Source organism: Lissotriton helveticus, chromosome 9 (genome assembly GCF_964261635.1).
Source record: "Lissotriton helveticus chromosome 9, aLisHel1.1, whole genome shotgun sequence".
NCBI classification, from domain to species: Eukaryota; Metazoa; Chordata; class Amphibia; order Caudata; family Salamandridae; genus Lissotriton; species Lissotriton helveticus.
The window spans coordinates 1,016,954,657-1,016,979,321 of NC_136070.1; the positions used below are offsets into that span (position 1 = coordinate 1,016,954,657).

At 45.2% G+C, this 24,665-nt stretch overlaps 1 long non-coding RNA gene across 1 annotated transcript in view; it reads left to right on the top strand.

Moving 5' to 3' along the window:
• Window positions 1-23,423, top strand: part of LOC144783124 (uncharacterized) — a 41,501-nt gene extending 18,078 nt beyond the window's left edge. The window contains exons 2-3 of the long non-coding RNA XR_013601415.1: window positions 15,690-15,788; window positions 23,226-23,423. This is a non-coding gene — a long non-coding RNA (uncharacterized LOC144783124). The remainder of the gene's footprint in view (window positions 1-15,689; window positions 15,789-23,225) is intronic.
• Window positions 23,424-24,665: the final 1,242 nt, after the last annotated feature.

Consider the following 24,665-nt stretch of genomic DNA (forward strand, 5'->3'; position numbering starts at 1 on the left):
CAGTCTCTCTTCTGTTTAACGGTCAGTGGCTGGGAGGGGATCACACCCTCCACTGACATATCCTGCTGTTTGGACGACAGGAGGTCGGGGAGTACTTCGCTCCCCTCTTCCACCCCATCATCCGTGACCAAGAGCATGATCAAGTCAAACCTCTCAAAATGTGGTTTGAGGCTGCTCACTTGTAGGACCTCAAGGGGTTCCTAGGAGTCTTCAAGTCCACTGGGTAGGTGAATTCACTCTAGGCTCCTTTACCTCAAACAGGCTAGACCAGTGGTCTTGTAGGGCATGGGACTCTATTGGCACCATCACCCACATCTTTTGACCAGAGTGGGATTCTAGTCGTACCAATGTTTCATGTCCTTCTGGCTAGCTTTCAAATTCTCCTGGGAGAGTTTCCTTAAGCGGAATGTCTGGTTTCTGAATGCCAGCATGTAACTGAATATATCCTCGGGTGACTTCTCGGGAGCTTGCTCCCAGCCCTCCTTCACCAAACTGAAAAGTCCTCTCACAGGGTGCCCATATAGAAGTTCAAAAGGGATGAGGCCACCCCCCTTCTGCGGTAATTCACTGTCAGTAAACAGAAGGCATGGCAAGAGAAAGCCCCACTTATGCCTCATGAGTTCTGAAAGTCCCATAATCATGCCTTTCGGAGTTTGGTTGAACCTTTCAACCAACCCATTGGAATGTGGGTGGTAAGGCCTTTAGGACTTTTAGGTAAATTCACATTCCTTTCACATGGCCTTCATGTACAAAGACATGAGATTGGTACTGTGGTCAGATACCACCCCCTTGCGGAAAACAATATAGGTAAAGATCCCCATCAGCGCCTTGTCCACTCTGGCGCAGTCACTGTCCTCAGAGGTATAGCTAACAGGTACTGGCTGTCATGGTCCACCAAGACCAGGACAAGCCTGTTGCCCATGGCTGTCTTGGGATCCAGAGGCACCACAATGTCAATGTGCACCTGCTCAAAAGGGGTGCTCATAACACGAAATGGTTGGCGGGGGGCACTGCACCTCCCCCTGTCTTGCCACTCACCTGGCAGGTAGGGCAGGACCTGCAGGACACATCTGAGGTTTTCCTAATTTGGTGCCAATAAAATTGGGTGATAAGCCTGTCAAAGGTATTGTGATGCCCCAAATGACCTACCAGAGGTACATCATAGGCAGACCCAGTACGAAGGATCTGAAGCGCTGGGGTACCACCAGCAAATGAGCTGCTGCCAGAAACCGGTCCTAGGAAGCTTGAATCCGGTCCAGGGAAGGCATGGCTTGGCAGTTCGGTCTGGACTGTTCCCATGAGGCACAGGGTCAGACTGATTTGCATATGGCCATGTCTGAACTGGGGTGGCAGAGTGGGCTAAAGAACGGTGATGGATTAAACCCAGATCTGTTGACTGGGTGTGAGTGTTTGATTGGTTCAGATGCTCCATCCATCACCACCCCCTTTTGTACCGCTTTGTTCGCCATAAGTTGGCAGGGTATGCTCAGACATGAGTCCCTTGCTCACTTTGCCACTGGATTCAAGGAAGCCTGGCAGAAGACGGCTGTAATGCCAGAAACCGGTCCTAGGAAGCTTGAATCTGGTCCAGGGAAGGCATGGCTTGGCAGTTCGGTCTGTACTGTTCCCATGAGGCACAGGGTCAGACTGATTTGCATATGGCCATGTCTGAACTGGGGTGGCAGAGTGGGCTAAAGAACGGTGATAGATTAAACCCAGATCTGTTGACTGGGTGTGAGTGTTTGATTGGTTCAGATGCTCCGTCCATCACCACCCCCTTTTGTACCACTTTGTTCGCCATAATTTGCAGGGTATGCTCAGACGTGAGTCCCTTGCTCACTTTGCCACTGGATTCCAGCAAGCCTGGCTGAAGATGGCTGTAATGCCAGAAACTAGTCCTAGGAAGCTTGAATCCGGACCAGGGAAGGCATGGCTTGGCAGTTCGGTCTGGACTGTTCCCATGAGGCACAGCGTCAGAATTATTTGCATATGGCCATGTCTGAACTGGGGTGGCAGAGTGGGCTAAAGAACGGTGATGGATTAAACCCATATCTGTTGACTGGGTGTGAGTGTTTGATTGGTTCAGATGCTCCGTCCATCACCACCCCCTTTTGTACCGCTTTGTTCGCCATAAGTTGGCAGGGTATGCTCAGACGTGAGTCCCTTGCTCACTTTGCCACTGGATTCAAGCAAGCCTGGATGAAGACAGCTGTAATGCCAGAAACCAGTCCTAGGAAGCTTGAATCCGGTCCAGGGAAGGCATGGCTTAGCAGTTCGGTCTGGACTGTTCCCATGAGGCACAGGGTCAGACTGATTTGCATATGGCCATGTCTGAACTGGGGTGGCAGAGTGGGCTAAAGAACGGTGATGGATTAAACCCAGATCTGTTGACTGGGTGTGAGTGTTTGATTGGTTCAGATGCTCCGTCCATCACCACCCCCTTTTGTACCGTCAGAAGCCTTAGGCTCATTGTACAGGAGACAATTCTCCCAATAAATCAGGTGACTTCCAGCGGCGTCACCAGTTGCCTGGACCTCGGCCCTGCTTCTGAAGACCCACAAGAGTAGGACACTCTTTCTGCACTGCGCAGAACAACTATTTGGATGCACCTCTGTCCTGAAGCCACTGGTACAGCTCAGGCAGGTTCCCCAGTTTGGACACATTTTCCCCTGTAGGTTACAGGGCGTCACGCTCAGGTTCAGCCTTCTCCTGGACTGTGGGAATTTCAGGGGATGAGTTTCCCATTGTCCGTACCCAATCTCTTCCCAGCAGAGACCTGGGCCACTCTTTCAGGCTTCAGGTCCTTCTGACCACCCTCAGGCACACCCATTTTGGCAATTCAAACATCTCCTAGCGCGACCTAAGGTCTACCTCCTTTCAGGCTGTATGCTCCAGGTTGTTGCCCAGCAGACAATCCTCAGGTATTGATGGACTCACAGCTACCCTCAAGGATCCTGAGACCCTCCCTAATTCAAAGGAAACCTGAGCCACCAAACATTGGTGTTCACTGTTGTCTACAGCAACTACTTGTGAGACCACATTATGTACTACCTGCTCTGAGGGCACCAGGTGACACCGGATGGTTGTCATGCTGGCTCCTGTGTCTCTCAGGGCCTCCACCCTTCTCCCATTGATGGTCAACCCCTTGCTGTACTTTCTAGTGTTGTCAGACATGGGGGTTTACAGGACCATCTCACTGTCACCAAGGGAAACTAGGGTCATCTTCGATGGCTCCCACCACTAGCTGTGACCAACTTCTCCCCAAGCACTGCACTTGCCATCCCCAGTGACTACCTGCCAGGCTAAGCTGTGCCGGCTTGGGACACTTGAAATCCCCCTTGAAGTACTACAGGTAAATCACTTCAGGGGTCCCTTACCTGCAGGCTTTCCTTCTTAACAGGAGGTTGGGAATCCATACCCTAGGAACTAGTTTAGGGCCCTTTTGAGAGCTCCTTTAATTTTTGGGCCCCTCCCCCACTTATTCTGCTGGAACCCTGCCCACTCTTTGCAGAGTCTTCCATTTACTTCATTGTAACCAACAAAAATGAAGTCAAGCACACAATCAAAAACAGGAAGCCAGAAGAAAAAGACTGGGGAAACCACACCAAAGATGTCAGGTCTAACCCCAACCCACACATATTCTATGCCGTTTTAAGCTGGAAGAGTGTGGAAATTTAGAATGGTAAATGGTTTAAAAAGTTGAGGTCATTTACAGCAAATAGGCATGAGGAAATTGTGTTTTTAGCCACATTTTAGTATTTGCAGGGCTTCTAGGTCACAAAAGGTTGTGGGAACCACACAAGTCACATCTTCCTGGATTTCCCCAGGTCTCTAGTTTTCAGCCTAATGGTTCTATGAGTGATGGGCAAAATCAGAACTAAATACTTTAACTGTATTACAAGGCAAATTTGTGTGTGTAATGCAGGAGCGGCTCCTCCACGTGGGTGGAGGTGCATCACCCCACTGCTTTCTCGCAGTGCGAGAAGTAGAAACATATAAAATGGCGGACGGGTGGGCAGTCCTGCAGGAGTCCAGTGGAGGAGTGGCTTGCCCACTCTGAGTGCGCTGACTGTTTGGTCGGCAATCAGTCATACGCACTCTGCATGCAGCCTACATAGAGCAAATGGCCTCCCGATAGACGCCTGTGGGGTTGGCGTCCTAGTCAATCACAACACAGCCATTGCAGATTTGTGATTGGCTTGGGGGAGGGAGGCTGCCTGCTTCCTGTATGGAGAGTTAAGAGGAGAAAGGAGAGGCGACGCAACACTGGACCGGAAGAGATGTTAAGTTTAATTAAAAAATATTTTTTTACCCCTCCCCCCACCTCCCCACCCCCGAGTCATGCTGATCGCGACTGGTGTACTGACAGCCAAAATGGACTGGATATGAAATGGGGATTGGCCCATTCCTCTGCCGTTGATATGACAAGTCACACATATGGGATGCTATTTTCACAAAATGAAGATGCAGATTTTATGGCATGTACATATGAGGAAAGAGTGTTTTCCTAGCCACTGTTCAATGTTTTCTAGGTATTATGGATATACAAGAGCGGTGTGCTCCAAGGAAGTGACAAATTCATGACTGTTCATAAAAATATATTTTTCAGATATATTTTGGGTTAAAAACTGTAATCAGTGTTCATGCTGCATTCGTATCATAACTGCACAGGAAAAAAGAACTTGGAGTGGTTGAGCTTATTTTTTAGGCCCATCCTACTCCTGTATGCTATGCCCACAGACAAATTAGTGTGATCTATGTGCATGGCAGCCTATTAAGGTGGCAAGCTTGCACGTCAAAATTGGATTTGTTGAACGCACTGATCTTCATTTGGACAACACCCGACCTGCAGGATTAAGTACATTGTAGCCCTACTGCGAGGCACCCATTACTTTCCTTGTACCACGGCGGAGGTGCCTAGCTCTGTCAGTGTGTGTTTTTCCCTGCTTCCTAAACTGCCTTGGGTGGCTATTTTTATTTATTTCATAGATTTTAAAACTTTCATACTTATTTCTTCAGTTCCAAGTATGACCCACTACTAATTGAACTGAGCAGTTTGTTATGAGTAACTGGGCTCCAGTTTCCAATTTTAATTCTCCCTCTTTTTATTACTATGAGCAGCTTGCATGCTCTAGTTCTTATTAGGCAATACCCCCAGGAGCATGCCAATCTGTTTAGGTGGCAAGGCTGCATGTCTGTGCATTGGATGTGTGCAGTGCATGCACCAGTGACGTGCCAAAGGTGAGCCAAAGACTGGCCTCTCTGCACAGGCAGCATCCACACCACACCCAGCACCAGGGGTCCTGGATCTCCCCAGTCCCATGACCACCCTCATATCAACTATTCCAGAAAGGATCTACTCAGCTTAAATCATATAGGTAAGCTGTGCAGCATCTCTACCCCCCCCCCCCCATCCAAATTCCTTACATGGTCCTGTGTGTTGCTACAGCTGTGGTTGGTGTACCTTCCTAAATAGTCTAACTGGAATTTACTACACACTTTCACTGACAACTCCACTCTACCTCTTAAGGCTGATGCTCTCTTGAACAGGACCTCACTGTCCTGACTGATTTCCTATGAATGTTTTCTCCCTAAGCATGAGGTAAACCTTTTCAATTTCATTGCTGAGCACCAGCCTCATGGTCTGTTTCTCACCAAAACATTGTTCCGTGAAGGCTCCCCCCCTGACCTGGAGGAGGAATTGTCCCAGGATACTCCACCCTCTGCCGTGGTCAAATGCATGTGCCTGGTGGTGGACTAGCAGTAGTTCACTGCTCCTCATTTTTCTGCTCAAAATTAGACAAGGACTTTCCCCCCTCCAAGGGTCTTATTTTTAACCTTAACTTTAGTGTCTCCTGTACTTATTCCTAGTTATAGTCAATTTTATTGTAGAGTTAATTGAACACTTTACAAACAGGTGTGATAGCTACAAATATGCAGCACACAAACATTAAAACAGTCCAATATAAGGATAGACAACAATATTCAGCACACATAAAACACCCGACTGTCCTTCTACTATCCCACCCGCCAACTAAGATCATCCAATCAAGCCCTCGCCGCAGTCCCGCGCATCCGAAAAACCACCATGGGTGGCAGATCCTTCTCCTTCCTGGCTGCCAAGACCTGGAACTCACTCCCCACCCACCTCCGCCTTACTCAGAATCACATCTCCTTCAGAAAAGAACTGAAAACATGGCTATTCGATAAACAGTAAACCCCTCCCTCCAGCGCCTTGAGACCCTCTGGGTGAGTAGTGCGCTTTATAAATGCATGAACTTGAACTTGAACTTGAACTATTGTAAAGATAGACAGAACAATATAGAACACCAAGTGCAAAGCAGCATTTTTGATCAGTGCCATATGAATAAGGGCAGTCTTTTTAGCTCAATCAGGCAAGCAATGTGAAAACACCATAATGGAATAAACCGGGAATATGTAATTTGCCATCAACGTCCAGAACCATCCCAATTTAATACACACAGTACACTCAAAAGGGCCAAGTGCAAAACAGGATTTTCCAGCTCCTGGACCGACACATTGTAAAAGCAGACAATGCAATATAAAATACAGAGTGCAAAGGAGCATCTTTGACCAATGACACACTGTAAAAGCAAACAGAGCAATATAAAGTGCCAAGTGCAAAGCAATATTTTTGATCGGTGCCACATACATCGGGGCAGACTTTTTAGCCCACTCAGGGGAGCAGAATGGAAAGCGCATTCACGGATAAGCCAGAACCAGCCCATTTTAAAGCACACGATACAGTAAAAAGTGCCATATGCAAAGCAGGATTTTTGAACTGTGACATATAGATCGGGGCATATTTACAGCACAAACCATCCTGTTTTATAAACAAAAACAGACAAAATCTTATTACGTGGGGGATTAGAATGTTTTTGTTTGTGATGTGCTGAAGAAAATGGGGCAGTGTTCCATGACAGACAGGAAGTATTGTTACGCTGCAGCACTTAACTTCAAGTTTTTACAGCACAAATAGAATTGACATTGCCCAGTTTAGCCGAAGCCATCTGGAGGAACTTAACAGCTTTGACATTTAATATGGTGTTGGCAGGGTTCAGACTGGCTATTACTGCCTGCCGACAAGTGTGAACTCCTAGGCGAACAAAGTCACTGTGGAAGAGAGTTTTTCTTTGCTGCAGCAAGGAAGGACAGATACCAAAAATATGAATTAGGATTTCCTTTTCCTGTCCAAAGAGTCGACACTTTGCATCGTGGGATTGTAAGCGGCGCCATACCAAGAGGTGAGCTTGCATATTCCACTCTCCCAGACTTAGTACCACTAATCTAGCCTTTATCCACAGAGGGTATGTACAGGTAATGTAGTTCAGTTGTTTGCTGGAGGTGTAGGAGTTGATTAACCCCTTTGCTGCGGCGGCAATTCCGCCGCAGCGCTAGGGGAGAGGGGGGCCGCGCCGCGCTCCCATGCTCGTGATGGAACCGATCCGTCACGAGCCTCGGGCGCGCTGTGCTTGTGACGGAGCAGTTCCGTCACGGCCCCGCCCGCTCAATAGAACGTGCCGTGCAGGCGCGCCGAGCGGGTCACCAGCACAGCGCGACCGAGGCTGGTGACGGAGCGGTTCCGTCACCAACATGGGAGGGGTTAATGACCATGCACAGGAGCGTTTGCTCAGGGTAGCCATAGTTTTTTTGCTGTGGCTGCCACGAGTATTTTCAAGTTCTGTTGAGCGAGATGCTTCCCCCAGGCGGTGGTGAGTCAAAATTCAATTAACTTATCATTGAGGTAATGCCTGTAGGACCAGGTTGAGCCACCACCCTCTAGTTTGCACCAGATTAGGCCATGAATAGAGTCTTGCAGTGCAGGTCTAAGCCTGTGACAGAAGTTTAAGAAGCAACTGCCGCTAGCCCAATTCGGTTTTGAGATGTTGAACTCAAGTCTGACTTGCGCCTGTGAAGCTCTGTTTGGCAGACGAAAGGTGGCTTTGTGGATTTGGGTAATAGGTTTGTCACCATAGTGGCTTCCCTGCCCAGGGGGATTTTGCTCCCGTAGGTTAATGTGGATGACCTTTGCTTTCATCACCTGGAGAAGAGGGTCAAGACTTGGTCCTAGCAATTTCTTTTGCAACAGATGAGAAGGCAAACATTAAGCTGGAGACTTTGTTTTTCATAGAGCGCAGATGAGATTTTAATAATCCATGGCTGTCCAGGTAGATGCCCAGATATTTGTACTCACAGTTGTGATGTAGCCAGGAGCCATTAAGATGCCACCTGCCATGACATATTGTTTGTGGTCCAAATGTAACTGTCATGGTTTTTGTTTCATTTATTTCCAACCCGTTCCTGGCAGTGTAGGGGTATAGGATGGATAGTTGACGCTGAAGGCCAATCTTTGTTTAGCTAAGGAGCACAAGGTCATCTGCCTATAGCAGGTGGGTTATGCGTTGACTTCCCAATTTGGGCGGGTGGCACTTCTCTTCATCAAAGGACGTTGACAGATCTTATTCCTGTGCCTTTATATATAGTACCTCATGCATTAAAACCATATGTGCACTAAAGTATTATATTTTGGCCCTACTTTTATTCTTAAAATGGCCAATTTGTCAATCTTAGAAGATCTCAATTTCCAAGTATGCTTCAAAAACTGATTTGCTGCTGAATTAAATGAAAACTCTTGGGGCCAGATGTAGGTAGCCCAATACCGGTCGGTAACGGCCGAAATTACCGAATTTCGACCGTTCCCAACCGGTATTTAGGGTTTGGGATGTAGGAGGCATCTTTTTGGATTCAGTAATTACCGATTCCTTAAGGAATCAGTAAAATACCTTAAAATTCCTTATTTTAAGGAATTGGTAATTACCGAATCCAAAAAGCTATGTAGGAGGCACTCAAGTGAGTGCCTTCTTACATTCAGGATTCGTTATTTACTACCAACTACAAGTTGGTGGTAAATATTGAAAACCTTAAAAAAAGCAAATTTGTGCTTTTTTAACAGCCATGTGGCAGACATACATGCCCTTAGGGCATGTATGTGTGCCACATGTGCACACATGCACGATTCAGGGGTGCAACAGGGTGTCAATGTGACACCCTGCCACCCTTGAATGTGTTCCCCAAATTACCGAATCGGTATTTACCGATTCGGTAATTCCCATTCATTCCTATGGGCCTCCAGGCCTCCAGGCCCATAGGAATGAATGGGAATTACCGAATCGGTAAATACCGATTCTTAAATACCAAATCTTACCGATAAGGTAAAATTTACCGAATAATTACCTACATACTATTTACCTATTCTTAAATACCGAATCGGTAAAATTCAGTATTTAAGAATCGGTAAATAGTATTTACCTACATCTGGCCCTTGGTCTTTCACAGACCTCCCTGATACACATAGTGGGTTACCTGTTGGAACCTTTTTAGACAAACGCTTACCTAACCACCTTTAATACATTTCCCTTGCTTGGTCTGATAATCAAACTGTTTTTTTCCTCATTCTAAGGACAAGGCTACTTCTGATCCTCGCCTCCATTACCACCTTCTTGCCCCTTGTCAAAACTAAATAACAATAATTTATTGAATAAACTTAATCCACCCATCCAGAAAAATTCTTGTGACATCTCAGAATGCAATGACATTTTCAATCCATAAATTACAGAGATCTTGGGCTTGCATGTCTGAAAATTAATCACCTCCAATGTAAGAAAATCCACTTTTCACTGATTTATAGAAGCCCTCTGTACACCTAGACATCAATGCAGATCTTATGAGCGGCTCTGGCATAAAGAGTTCAACCCTGTATCCAAACAACATTACAACCTAGCACTAAAAGACTACTAGAGACAGGTAGAAAATCCTGAACAGTTTATTATACTACTTCCACTGAAGTTGCTAAAAATTCCTCCAGAACTCTTTTTTGCATTGCTAAGGAGCTAATTAATATAATTCAACCATTCCAGGAGCTGTGCACTAATCTATTCAACTTCTTTTATTAAAAAAATCATCAATGGTAAGATAGACTTTGAGATACAACCTTCTCCAGACTTGGTCCCTCGACCAAGATGATCTTCACAGATTCTGCTCAGTTGGCAGAACCCAATATTTAATCAGTGTGAGAAATTGTGTTGTTCGTTGAGGGGGTGGAATCCTACTCAAGCAACAGCCACAATCCTTGTTATAGTGAACCACAAAAAGTCTCTTAATTAACCTATGCTTAACCTTCTTGTAGCTTGGCACATACGCAGGCACGCTTAACGTAGAAGGAATGTGTAAAGTAGTTATGCAGCACATTAACAATGATAAACTGAAAACACAACACAAGAAAAATCCCACACAAATTTAGATTAAAATGTAATACATTATTTGACACCACAATGACAAAATTCTAATCAGTAGAACCAGAGATATGCAAAATCAAAGTTATCTGGTCGTAGGAGACATGTGAAGGGGACAAGTTCTGCCTGCCCACAATGGTTCGTGGGCCGATACAGGGACCAGGTTTGTCCCACTAAAAAATTTAGAGTTCTGTTCGCAATGAAGGAGGCTGCGAGGAGAAGGGAGAGTGACCCGAATAGTCGTCACTGTAGTTACTGTAGCGCTAAGAGCAAGCCGGCTTTCATGGGCGGTCATCGCTATAGCGCAAATATCCTGTTGAGTGTAGCAGACAGTCATTGCTGGACATTCTCACTGCTGGTCACTGTAGGCTGTAGATGCTGTAGAGCAAAGTGCAGATCTCGCATTGCTGGTCATCGCTGGTCATCGCTGTAGCGCGAATAAAGTTCACCAGAGCTTCACGTTGGCGGTCAGTGTAGGTGGCAAGATCTTGGCTCAAAAGGGTCTGTTCGCAGTTGTGGAGAACCCAAAACGTCAGGCTTTCTCCTTTTCTTTATGTGGGAGTTCAACTGATGCCACATCAAGGGAACAGGACCTGAGGGGCACCTCTTGGGGGATCAGAAAAACACTCCAGCAAAGGACAGCAGGACACAAGCAGTTCCAGTTGCAGGTCCAGGCCGATCCAGTGCAGCAAGTCAGCTGAGCGTTAACAGGGAGTCTTCTGCCTAATATTATTAAAGGCCTATGTTTCCACAGCAGGGTTTCTCATTCGCAGGTTTGTCTTTGAAATTGTGTTACATGCAGACTACACACAGATTATCATAACATTATCTGAAAATCCTTCCACCACACAATTGCAGTTTTTGAGCTACATATCTGCAGTATCCAAATGGATGAGAATAAACTGTCTAAAAGTTAACACAGCTAAAACAGAGGTCATTGTTTTTGGCAACTCCTCTTTATCCTGGTTGCAGATTTGATAGCCTTCTGTCCTAGGAACCTCCCCAAGTGCTGTTACACCAGCCTCTTGGCTTCATCATTGATGATAACCTGTCCTTTGTGAAATAAACTATCTTTCTCTCAGCAGGCTGATTTGCCATTCTCAAAGCTCTAAGAAAACGTTTCCTTTTGCTTCCTATGTCCTGTCAGAGAACCATGGTCCATGCTCTTATATTTTATTGAATGGACTATGAATTCTCTGTATCTTGGCTTGCCAGGCAATCCAAAATGCTAATCTTGAATCTTTCACCAAAAACTTATATAACATGAGTTGCACTGGCTTCTCATCAAGCACCGCACCACAGTCAAATCTTCATCCCTAACTGATAGGGAAGTAGATAGAGTAGGACTGATTTATTTTAGACAAAAGTTCTATAATGACCTCCCATCTCGCGCCTTTTGCTCCTCCTCATGTTCTCTGGTTATCATTTGGGGGTGTGCGTAACTCACATTATTCTATATTCTGCAATTATGCAGAATTACTGGAACATTATGAGAAACAAATCCGATTTACAGGAGATGCATTTAGGGCACATCACACCATGAAAATGACGCTGTGACGCATTTCACACTCAGAAATAGTGCAAATGGAATGTCGTATCGTACAACTATGCAGCCATTTTGTTTACTCCAGCCTGCTTCTGTCTAGCCATCCCCTCATGTTTCCTGCTCCCTTGGCGCCATCCAACACAATCTAATCAATTTTTGCATTTCACACTCCTCTTGTGTGTTTATTTTACATTTTTACCCCTGTTTTTGTCTTTTTTGTGTCGGTGCCACCCATCATATACTCCACACTTCCTGAGGGTAATGGCAGAGTGAAATCTTTTCGTGAGGTGATGCTGCTAACTTTTATTTGTGCAGTGCCACTTCCCCCTTATGCTGGCAGCAGATGGTAAGCCCAACAAGGGCTATGGCTTGATGGAGTGACGGCTACAGTGGGGGAGAGTGCTGCACAACATGTGCCACCACACCGGGGTCTCCAACACCCAGCAGCAAGTTATGCACCAAAGGGCAGACATCCTCAGCCAAGAGCAGGACCTTTACTAGGGACTTAGCAGTAAATTAAATGTGCCAGTTGGGAATAAGCATTGTTACCATGATTTAAGGAGTGGACACATACACTTTAGCACTACTTAACAGTGGTAAAGTGCACAGAGTCCTAAGTCCAGCAAAAATTAGATCAGCAACAAAATGGAGAACAAAGGCAAAAGGTTTGGGGGAAGACCACCCTAAGACTGACAGGTCTAACATGTACCCCCTAGCTGAAAGTGGGGAGAACTACCAAACCTCTTGAGAGTTCTCATCCCTAAGGCAGAAGAACCTGAATAGACCATCAGCATTGGTGTGATCAGAACCAGTATGTTGTTCCACTGTAGTTTGTTCTCTCCTGCACCTCATATGGGCCTGTCCAGTGATCCTGGAGAACTCTCGGGTCCATGGACTCCATAATCCACACCTTCTGACCAGGCTGAAATTCTACCAGAGTGGCCTGCTGGTCATACCAGAACTTCTTCACTTGCCTCAGGATTGCCGTTCAGCTTTTTCCAGAAGAAATACATCTGGTTGCGTAGTGCCAGTATGTAGCTGACTACATCCTGAGGGGGGTTCCTGAGCGCTTGCTCCCACCCCTCTCGGACACTCACTTCTGTGGCACCTTCCTATAAGCAAACAAAAGGCAGGGCAGGAGGATTTCGTCTCAGGACCTTTTTCTTTGCAAGCCTCGTTCCTCTCTGTTTTTATAACAGCAAGTCATAGCCTATCTAATAAGATTTGTCACGTTCAAAAAACAACATCTGGATCTCACTATTATGTCTATGTGTTACTGTCAAACCATAGACAAAAACAGGGGACAATTATGTTTGGCCTTGCATCAAATGTGCAGACTGAATCCCAGCAAAATGGTTAAATAACAAAACATTTGCAGCTTATTTAGAAAATAACAATGTGGCACAAATACAAGTGAGTTACTCCATTACATGTGCAAAGCAAAAGCAGCCTATTATGTGTGTACTAAGGCTAACATACGGGAAAACTACAATAGGCCGTATATAGGGGAATCACAACCCCCCTTGGGTCAGGGCAGTGACACAGTGACTAACTAAATACTAAAAGGTGTAAGACTCAAGATAAGCATATTCAAAGCATTGCTAAGTAGCATCTTATATAAAAATAATATTCATAAAAAATGTTTGAAAAAACATAACGTCAATTTTGACAAAATTGCTGAATGTATGGTGCACACAGGTAATCCAGGCAGGTCGGAATGATAATTACCAGTCAATGTCCAGTTCCTGGAGCAAATGGATTTCTAAGAATCGAAGCATGCGCTCACCACCCAGTTGGAGAGGTGGTAGGTCCAGTGGGCTTCCATACAGAACATCTATTGCAGAGTAGAAAACATAAAACCTAAATGTGGCAAATGAGGAATAACAGCAATGGGAAAACCCTGAACACACTGGAAAAAAGGGAATGAATGAAAGCCGATATTACTCCAAAGATAGTTTGGAATGAACTGACCAAGCGAGAACTGACAATTTAAAAAAATGGGAATGGTCGGCCATATTAGAGGCATTATAAATACCATGAACTAATTTGCTGAAATGTAATAGGAGGTTTTTGTTTAACAGGGACTGTATCTCACTGGATGGCATTGCCACTTGTAATTTAAAAGTCTATTGAGCAGATGTTAGTGCTTCTTCTTTTTGGAACAATATTGGTTTGAGTCTGCTTAGCTTGTTGAAATCTGCCTTCAAAGTTGAAATGGAAGGCCAAAACGAGCTATTTATAACCACTTGCGTTGGCGGGAAAGGAACATTATTAAAACAGGTGACTAGCTTGGAAATGGATACAGTGTAGCGGATCCCAGCTCACATTCCACAACAGTCCTGACCGCTTAACATTAAAAAAACTTCCATTTGAGAGGAACGTAATAAGTAGGAATATTGCAGGAGCTAGTATTCCTTTTAGATAGCAGGCCAAATTAACTACCACTGCGTTACATGCACCATGGATTGTGTTTGCAAACGAGGGCGTGTCCGACAGAGACCTCTTTGTTGGCACGTTCACAATGATACGAAAATGGGAGTGACCATCATTCATGAATGAAACTGCCTCCTATGGGTTCATATCTACAGACTGGGAAATGTTTCATGCAAGCCAACAATGTAAATATTGAAATCTGTAAAGATATTACGCTGTGTATTAACCAGCCAGCAAAAGGTGTTTCAGCTGTTGTAAATAGGAGCTGTTCTAACTTCTCTAGGTGTAACATTGTGTATGTGGCATCTTTTTGGCATTAATTGTTGTTTACATGTCAAATGAAAGCGCAAAAATAGGTGACAGGAATTTCGGTAACTCCGGGGTACATGTCCACTTTTGAGGGTTTGTAGTGTCCAGCTAAACTGCATGATAGGTCTAAGCTGACTTACCCATGATACAAAGTTGACATGCTACTTTGCATGATATCAATAACACATGATATAATGTTATTCAAATTATAAATATGAGACCACAATGTATTTATTAATAATTTTATGAACAACAGCAAGCACGTTATCCAAATGATCTTGATCAATTTGTCTTACAAGTGCAGCAGTTGTCATTTGTGACAATTTCCTCATTTCATTGTACGTAGCATAAATAAATCGTTTAGACTGTGGAGACCTAGTACCTAATAAAATAATCTGATAAATTCATACCTTCAGACAGGAGAGAAAGATTTTGTTTAACTGCAGACAGTGTGGAATGTTGCAACCATTGCTGATACAATTTCCCTACTGAATAGGTGGTAACAATACCTGACTGTTGGGAGGGGGAGAATCAGGGGTCTGTCCTGCTTGCCTTAAACCTTGCTGTGGGATTCAGAAAATGAGCATAGCAACCATTTGTGTCTACTGGCCACAATAACCATCCATGAAGATTTGAAAGTGTGGAATTATATGTACCATTCTGCAACATACTATTCGGAGGTTCTTCAGTGTAATTTGTCATATTTTGCAAATTTTCAAAGCGGGTAATGGAGGAAACATTTGAGGCATTTATGTCTTTCATTTTAGCCAGTCCCAGACATTTAGTCCACTGGACCGTATCATTCTGAAAGATCATTTCTGTTGGAATTAAACACAAGTGAAACAATGTTTCCGCCCCCTGAACTTGCCAAGGTTTGGTACCCTAAATCAATTTCAAAACAATGGTGTCTTTCCAATAATCATAGCCATTAACAGCTAATTGCTTGACAAATGAAGCAGTATATATGAGCTAGGTTTGTATGATCATATATTTCTTTGATGGCGTAGGGACTAACTTAAAATAAAATGATGTTGGGTCTGATGTATCATGTCCTGAAAAATGAGAACATTTGTCCTTGTATGTTTTAGAACACCCTTGTGTGGGAGCATGGCAATGAAAAATGGGCACTGCACAGTAGATGTATGCAGATAATGATATCCGAAATGATGATAGCAAAACATTTCTCCGTAAGTAGTAAAATTCATATACAATTCCTTTGATTCAAAAACAGTATAATAATTCAGCTCCGAGAGCATGGAGTTTACAGTTTCAACATCCCAACCATCAGAATGTAACCCAGGTACTATCCAACACCCCGTCGACCAGTTCTGTAGCAGAGCATTGCGGTAGGTAATGGCTATTAATCAATAAGAAAAAAAACAATACCAAATTCAACCCACACAAATAAAAAAACAAGGACAGTGAAATCCAAATATATATCTAAGGTGGGACCAGGTAAGAGCTTTTCAGCCATGAAATAAAAATACAGATCTTTAATGGAAGAGTGTCTAGAACAGAAAAACTGTCAGAAAAAAAATAATCTTGACCCATATAATACCCAGAATCAGTATGTTGAAAAACTGGTACGCAGGTACTGCACCTGGATTAGAAAAATCCAGAAGAGGCAGATAGGTATACATGACATCAGCTGCAGAAGACGTAGTAGATGTTAGTAGTTACGGCAGTGCTCACTTCAGTCATGTTGCTGGATGCGGAGTAGGGATTAATTGTTGTGCATTCTCTGACCTCCACCAGCCTGGGAGAAACAGCTTCTGTGGTGCTCACTAGCTGAGGAGGAATTTCCTGTATGATATCATGAGAAGATGAGGAACTACCAAGGACCCCTCGCGGCCTACTAATTAATATCGCCCACATAACATGGTGTGTATTGACATGATCAATCGAGACAAAACAATTGTCTTTGGAGCCAGGAAGCTGTGGCAAGATAACAGTTCTGGTACCTTGAACACCAAGGAATGGCACTGGTGCTCAGTATGAAGGGTCAAACTCCTTTTTTACTGCCACGTTCTATCGCACAAGATCTCCAACTTTTGGAAGCCAGCCAAAAGGTTCTGGTTTCTCCTTGATGCTTGCAGAGGCAGAAGTCTTCAACTGCTCGTTCGATTTGATGTCATGGAAGTCTTGTAGATCCTGTAAGACAGCTGAAAGTTAATCTGCATCAAAGGATGTGGCTCTGGCCACAATGTCTGGACCATCAAGCTCTGGAATGAACATTTTGATGACAAAAAGGACTTTGTATGGGGTCTGGCCACCCTGAGATCTCTTTGGGAGGTTATTTATTGTGCATTGAACCGCATAATGGTGATGGATCCAACTACACCTGTGCCTATGCTCTAGCTGTTAAGGACTGCTTTTACTCACCTTTTATCCTCTCCACAAAAGAATTTCCCTTGGGCCAAAATGGAGGGGAATAATGCAACTGTACACCCAGGGAAGCCATAGAATCCTGATAAGCTTTAGAAGCAAAGGTTGGACTCTAGTTCGAGTGCAGTGTACTGCATGCATGTGCCCCGATAAAGATTTGCATGTCTTTAATAACAGTTAGAGTGTCAGCTGTGTGCTTGGGGCCAAACCCAGAGGAAACTGGAGCAAGAATGAGTTGATAGTTAAATAAGTTTAAACGCAGTATCCAAAATGGTCCAGATAAAAACAGCCAAAAGGCTCATTGGAAATAAATAGGTGTGTCTGCGGTGGACGCACAGCGGAAGCTTTAATTTGTCAACAGACACAACACAGGACATATATTTTGGCCTGTTGGTAGAAGCCTTGTCACCAATAACATTTCCTTAGCAGCAAAATAGTGCCCATCACACCAGCAAAAGAAACACCTTCCTGCGCACCTATATTTAAGGCTAGGCTAGGGTCTTGGTTGGGAATCAAACTATTATCGACCCCTGGAACTGTTACAAAGGGAATGTTTTGTTCTCTTTGGCGATGGGTATATTTAGAAGTAAAGCCCCTAGGGAAAGGAGTGCCGCCTTTATTCGCATAAACGGCAGTCAAGATATCGCTATTTATTCTCATTTTAGAATGAGTAATTGCAGAAACCGTAGCAATTGCAACTGCAGATTTGGTGGCTTCATCTGCCAAAGAATTCCCTACAAAATGCACTCCCACACATTGATGACTCAATGTATGTATAACATGAGCCTGTGGCCTCTTGTCTTTGAGGTCTGCCACTTTAACCCAAAGCGTTTTATGCTCGATCATGTTGCCTTTAGAATCTTTGAATGCATTTTTCCACCAATTAATGTACATTATCATCAAAAATACTGTTCATAGTAATACAAATCATGATAAGTGTGGGGGATTAAGGATCCGTATGTGCCAGTGCAAGAAAAAAAGCTTTCAGTTCAGCCAACTGTGCAGTACAGTCCCCTAGGGAGTGGGTGCAAGTTTTTTTGTGGTTGGAAGTTCTTGTCCAACATAACCCCAACAACAGTTGCGCATGCCGCTGAATATTGCTGGTTAGAAACTATAGCAAGTTGGCCTGATCAAATAGTATAAACCAGGGGTCTCCAACCTTTTCAGTAGTAAGAGACACATATGTTCAATGAAAATCATTCAGAGCTACTAAACTTATTAGTACTATACACACCAGAAAAGATTATATTAGTGGCCACCCTAGGCAAGATTACCAGCTGTGAGAACCTCAGAGCAGGCTTACCAGCAGTACGGTAAAAAAGACTATATTAATTTTCAATATCTCTACAAGGATAATAAATTACAGCCACATCTGCAATGCCACTGGCACAAGGCAATAATACCAAGGTATTATTAGTAATAAATTCCCCAATGCTGCATGATTATCATTGATCAGTTTTAAATATTTTTGGGAAATTATGGGTTTTGAAAATACACAAAATTTTATGTGGAACACTCACTTTTCAATGTTGGTATATGTATATTAATTCAACCAATCAAAAGCTTTAAATTTAGTACTCTAGGCTGCACTTAGGAGAGCTACTCACGGGTAGCTGGGGAGCTACCCGTGATTTGATGTTGTAATTTGCATGAAACCATTGGTGACAATTAGAATGTATAGCGGTTGAAATTGTGCCAACCATATTTAGCACTGGGGATGATGGTTCGGGACATCTCCATTGTTTCTGTTAAATTGGTATGTCTCACGCTTGTGTGGTTTAATCGCTGATAACCTCTTTGCTTCCAAGATGTATAAATTATTGAAATCGATTAGTTTTGCCAGTGTTGTGCATGCGCGCAGTGTGAGCAGTGACTTACCCGGTTTCCAAAATCTTTTTTTTTAATTCTTTGACTGATTGTTTTGACAATTTCGTTGGTAAGTGGTACAATTCTTACTTTGGATATATTAAATTGTATACTCATTTTTTTATATTTTTTGTGAGGGCACTCGATATCGAGTTTCTGATTAGATCAAGTTCTTCTTTTATTTACCACCAAGGTGAGCAGTGCTTAATTAAACGCTGCTACCTTTTCATCCTCACCGCATTGACGGGGAGCAACGTGTCTGCATGCTTGATTTATCAAGCAGGTAAGATAGCTACGTGCATTCCTTTTTAGGTCGAGGACTCGTCGCACTGCTGTAAGCAGTGTGGGCGGAGCCCGAAGATTTAATGTTTCTTAGAGGGGGCTTGGAACCCGCCCCTCTTCTCCATTGGCTGGCCTAGTAAATGCTGGCCAGCCATTGGAGGAGAGGGGCGTCACTCGGTCCAAGCCCCGTCTTTTTCGCATTCGGGGGCGTGTTTTTTGCATTCTTTCTATCTGTGACGTTATCCGTCACTCAGCAAAAACACGCCCCCGATTCCGAAAAATTCGGAGCTTTGCGGCAGCCATTTTTTTTGTCATCATGAATACACACATGAGCGCTTTATTCAGCGTTCCTGGGCAGAGCGCTGTAGTTTTCCCTCCGAGGGAAGCGCTTCTGCCCTTCGTATGTCCCAGAGTGCGCAGGTGCCCACCCTGCTTCTTTTGCTTTGATTTAAAATTCCATACGGGTGCTACCCCGTGTATGGCGCCCTTAGCGGGTGTCCACCCCGCTTGCTGGATTTATTTTTAATCTCAAGGGTGCCCACCCCTCATTTTAGCACTGTCAAAGTCACCGCCGCAGCCCTGAGCCATTGCAAGCCCGAAACCGGAAGTCAGGCAGGCCCGCCCGTGACGGGTGCGGGGCCTGCCATCGGGCGGAAGTGCGGCCGGGCGAGAGGAAGCTGGCTGGAGAAGAATGGCGCCTGCCTGTGCGGGGCTCCCATGCGGAGGGGGAGCCCCGCAGGCACCAGAGAGAGAAGCTTGCAAGGGGTCGCAGGGAGGTAGCGATGGCGGAGGGGGCACGAGGCACATTGTCGGTGCCTGCCCCTGCCGCATGTGGAACGTGAAAGCTGCTCAAGCTCCATCCCGGCCGGAAGACCTACGCGGACCGGGCGAAGCCAGAGACCACAGTAGAGCCGCCGCAGAGTGAGCCGGTAAGAGAGGGCTCATGGGTGTCTCTTTTTGCTGCCCTACGGAGCGGGCCGCTCCCCCATGTGTCACACCGATCAGCTGTAGAGCCCGTGCAGGGCTACGAAGCAAGGATATGTGAGCATGATCTGTCTGTGTATTAATACAGACGTTGTAAGAAGAGTCAGTCAGGAGGGGGACGGGGGGGTGGAGTAAGTCAGGTTTCCGAGATTCATAAAGGGAGACTGAAGTGAAGAATGAGGGCAATTCAAGATGGGAAGATTAGGTATACGGGTAAGAGTGAGCACAGACGAGTGAATGCATATAACAAAGGGTAAATTGTGTACTAAGATGTGTTGGCATGTGAGGTGAAAGAAGGTGTGTGGTAGAGAGGTTGTATGGATTGTTCATCCAAGGATGGAGCGCTTTGATGCTGGCAAGTGATTTGCTTCCATTGTAAGCATGGGGTATATTAGGTTAAAGAGTTAATGAACAGGAGTTTCGTTTTTTGGAGAAGGCGGAAAAAGTAAATTGTAAAGGCAGATGGAGTACCCTGGGTGAGATTGCAAAAGGGCGAGTAACCAAAGTATGTTACTTTGAGAGGGAAAGGAAGAGGAGTTCAGAAAAAGCTGAAAGATGCGGGAGCGAATGGTAGTGAAGAGGGTTAAGAGAAGAGTGCAGGACAGTATGAAGAAAGAAAGTATGGTGGTGGTAGTAGAAGGATAAACTGTAGAATGGACATATGGCGCTGCCCTAGCTTTCTGCCGCAAGAGATCATGTGTTCGGCCAGCAGCTCGGTGCCGCTTTCCTGCACCCCGTGCCGCCCTCGGACCCCGCGCGCCAGACCCAGCGGCTGCCCATCAAGGTGCTGAAAATGCTGACGGCCGGGAGCGGACACATTCTGCACCCCGAATACCTGCAGCCCCTGCCCTCCACGCCCGTTTGTCCTATTGAGGTAAGAGCCCTGGCCATGCTTGCTCCCCTGCCCCCTGGCTGTGCTTGCTCCTCTGCCCCCTGGCTGTGCTTGCTCCCCTGCCCCCTGGCTGTGTGCTTGCTCACCTGCCCCTGGCTGTGCTTGCTCCCCTGCCCCCTGGCTGTGCTTGCTCTCCTGTCCCCTGGCTGTGCTTGCTCCCCTGCCCCCTGGCTGTGTTTGCTCCCCTGCCCCCTGGCTGTGCTTGCTCCCCTGCCCCCTGGCTGTTCTTGCTCTCCTGCCCTCTGGCTGAGCTTGCTTCCCTGCCCCCTGGCTGTGCGTGCTCTCCTGACCCCTAGCTGTGCTTGCTCCCCTGCCCCCTGGCTGTTCTTGCTCCCCTGCCCCATGGCTGTGCTTGCTTCCCTGCCCCCTGGCTGTGCTTGCTTCCCTGCCCCCTGGCTGTGCTTGCTCCCGTGCCCCCTCGCTGTGCTTGCTTCCCTGCCCCCTCGCTGTCCTTGCTTCCCTGCCCCCTCGCTGTGCTTGCTTCCCTGCCCCCTCGCTGTGCTTGCTTCCCTGCCCCCTGGCTGTGCTTGCTTCCCTGCTCCCTGGCTGTGCTTGCTTCCTTGCCCCCTGGCTGTGCTTGCTTCCCTGCCCCCTGGCTGTGCTGGCTTCTCTGCCCCCTGGCTGTGCTTGCTCCCCTGGCTGTGCTTGCTCCCCTGGCTGTGCTTGCTTCCCTGCCCCCTGGCTGTGCTTGCTTCCCTGCCCCCTGTCTGTGCTTGCTTCCCTCCCCCTGGCTGTGCTTGCTTCCCTGCCCCCTGGCTGTGTTTGCTTCCCTGCCTCCTGGCTGTGCTTGCTTCCCTGCCCCCTCGCTGTGCTTGCTTCCCTGCCCCCTCGCTGTGCTTGCTCTCCTGTGTGTGTGGGGGGGCTCTGTGTGTGTGTGTGGGGCTCTCTATGTGTGTGTGTGGGTCTCTCTGTGTGTGTGGGGGGGGCTCTCTGTGTGTGTGTGGGGCTCTCTGTGAAAGTGTGGGGCTCTCTCTGTGTGTTTGGGGCTCTCTCTGTGTGTGTGCGGGTCTAGGTGTGTGTGTGGGGGGGCTATATGTGTGTGTGGGGCTATGTGTGTGTGTGGGGGGGCTATGTGTGTGTGGGGGGCTATATGTGTGTGTGGGGGGGCTATGTGTGTGTGTGTATGGGGGGCTCTGTGTGTGTGGGGGGGGGCTCTGTGTGTGTGTGGGGCTCTGTGTGTGTGTGTGTGTGGGGGGGCTCTGTGTGTGTGTGGGGCTCTCTCTGTTTGTGTGTGGAGGGGGGTGTGGGGCTCTGTGTGTGTGTAGCTGTGTGTGTGTGTCTGTGGCTCTGTGTGGGTGGCTCTGTATGTGTGTGTGGGTGGCTTTGTGTGTGCGGCTCTGTGTTGGTGTAAATGCAATAGGTCATGCATTTGTGAGCAATTAAGCTATTGGCATTGTAAATGACAATACCATTTGTTTAACGATTAAGCTATTGGCAATGTAAATGACAATGCCATTTATTTATGATTTTAAAAAAAGAAAAAAAAGTCATGAGCAATGCCAATAGATCTACCTTAAATAATGCCGAGACCATTGCATTGTAAATGCTTGTTTGTCTTACCTTTGGAGTTTTTGAAGTTGTTTTTTTGGTTCTAAATCAGTTCATATTATTACTTTTCTAAATAGCATTATGCTTCATGCATTTTGGATTTCGAAGGGGCCGGTTTTAAGGTTGCACAGGATCCTTTGTGGACATTGTGATGTATACGTAGGTGCCCTGCATCAGCATACTAATTGATTTAGTTATAATTCTGTTTCCATACTGATTATATGTTTATTTGTTGGCTATTAGGACTCCTGATTTGTCAAAATTATCCATGTGGCTTCCTCACTTTGATTACATCTGAATACATTTGATTCAGATTGCACGAGTAGGTCTTTTGAACTATTATGAGTTTGATGACTCGTGGGGTACAATTCTTGCATCTTTGATTTGTTCACAGTAGGTTATTTTCTTTTAGATTATTCCATTCACAGTCTTTGTGATATGCATGACACTCGGACTTTATCTTGTGTCTTGCTTATTTGAAATTGTTAACTGTTTCCCTTTCCCTCCTTTCCTTGACTACTATGGCTTTCTTTGACTATGTCCTTTATCAGCTTTAAATGCATAACAGTTGGCCTTTTGTCTTGTGCTACGCTGATACTGATCGAATTAGATCATTTCTTTTTGGTACCCATTCAAAGCAGTCCTTTTTTATCTCTCCTTTTTTCAGATTACTCCGATTGATTGCTCAAAAATTCTGCTGTCCGCAGGTCGAAACACCATCGACGCTTGTCCTTGGCACACGTTGAAGAGGAAGCATTTAATGCAATTGTTGTTCTTGTGATCTGTTGGACCTGTCTATGTTTTAACTTTCTTACCTCATTGTATTTCGGTTTGCACTGTAAACTGGGTCCTCATTGGTATTTATTGGGTAAACATCGTTTACAACGATGTTTTCACAACGCGGTACCTTTACACCGCGGCTGTGACAACGCAAGTCGTTACCACGACTTGCGCTGGAGGGCGCTCAAGGTCTAAAAATAGTTAATTTACTATCCTAACACCTTCCCTAGGGTCCACGGGGACTGGTGTTAGAATAGTAAATTAAACTATTCAAAATCCGCGCCCCCCCAACGCAAGTCGTGGTAACGACTTGCGTTGTCACGGCCGCGTTGTAAAGGTATGCGTTGTGACGGTACGCGTTGTACCGTCATATATCCTATTTATTGTGTACCTGTGTGTGCACCCCCTGTGTATTGTTCAATTGCCATTTTATATTACTGTCTTTTTTTAGTAAAAGATATTTTTGCAGTAATAATTATTTTTTTGATTTATTATCGGTACCTTCTCATGGTTTTACATTGTTGTACGATTTCTGTTGTGGTTCTTAATTATATGGTCTTTTAATTCAATATTTCTGTATTTATGTAAAACTTTAATAGTTTATTTTTGCTTCTATGTAACTTTTTTCTTGAACCATTGTTGTTGTTATAGTATTCAGTCAGTCAGTCAGGCAGAACCACTTTATTCAGTTAATAAACACTATAAAAGTATAACATATACACCATATAACACCACACAATAAAAACATCTAAACTACAAATCATCAATAAATATGGGCGACCAAAAAAAACATTTCAGAGTCAGATTTCATAGACACACTAAACACCTGAGTTACCATTAATAAATGTATAGTAACACTCAGCTAAGATAAAAAAAAAAACAGCTCGAGACAAAGTGCCAGCATTAAAACGAAGATCATTTGGTCATACAGGTACAATCGGAACACTTGTCAGGAAATACCGTTCTCTCCTGAGTCTAACAGCAGCGACTAAGTAGCTTGCAATGTTAAAAATCACCCAAGATCATTCAACATCTCAAGATAAAGTAAAGCATGTCTAACCTGTATAAAACCATTTCCCGTTAAAATTGGAAGTAAAAACCTGCGAATAGCACTGTAATTGTCGCAAAACATTGTAAAGTGCATAGTGTCCTGGGTTGAAAAGTTGTCACATGTGCAAGGGCCTAAATCGTTCAAACTACTCAAGCCTAGAAAGTCGGCTAGTAAAAAGTGAATAAAATTCAAACGAAATCTAGTTAAAAGCAGGCAATGGAAGGGCTTAGTGACAATTGTCATATACGGTTCAATCTGGGGAGAGGTTTTCAGCAA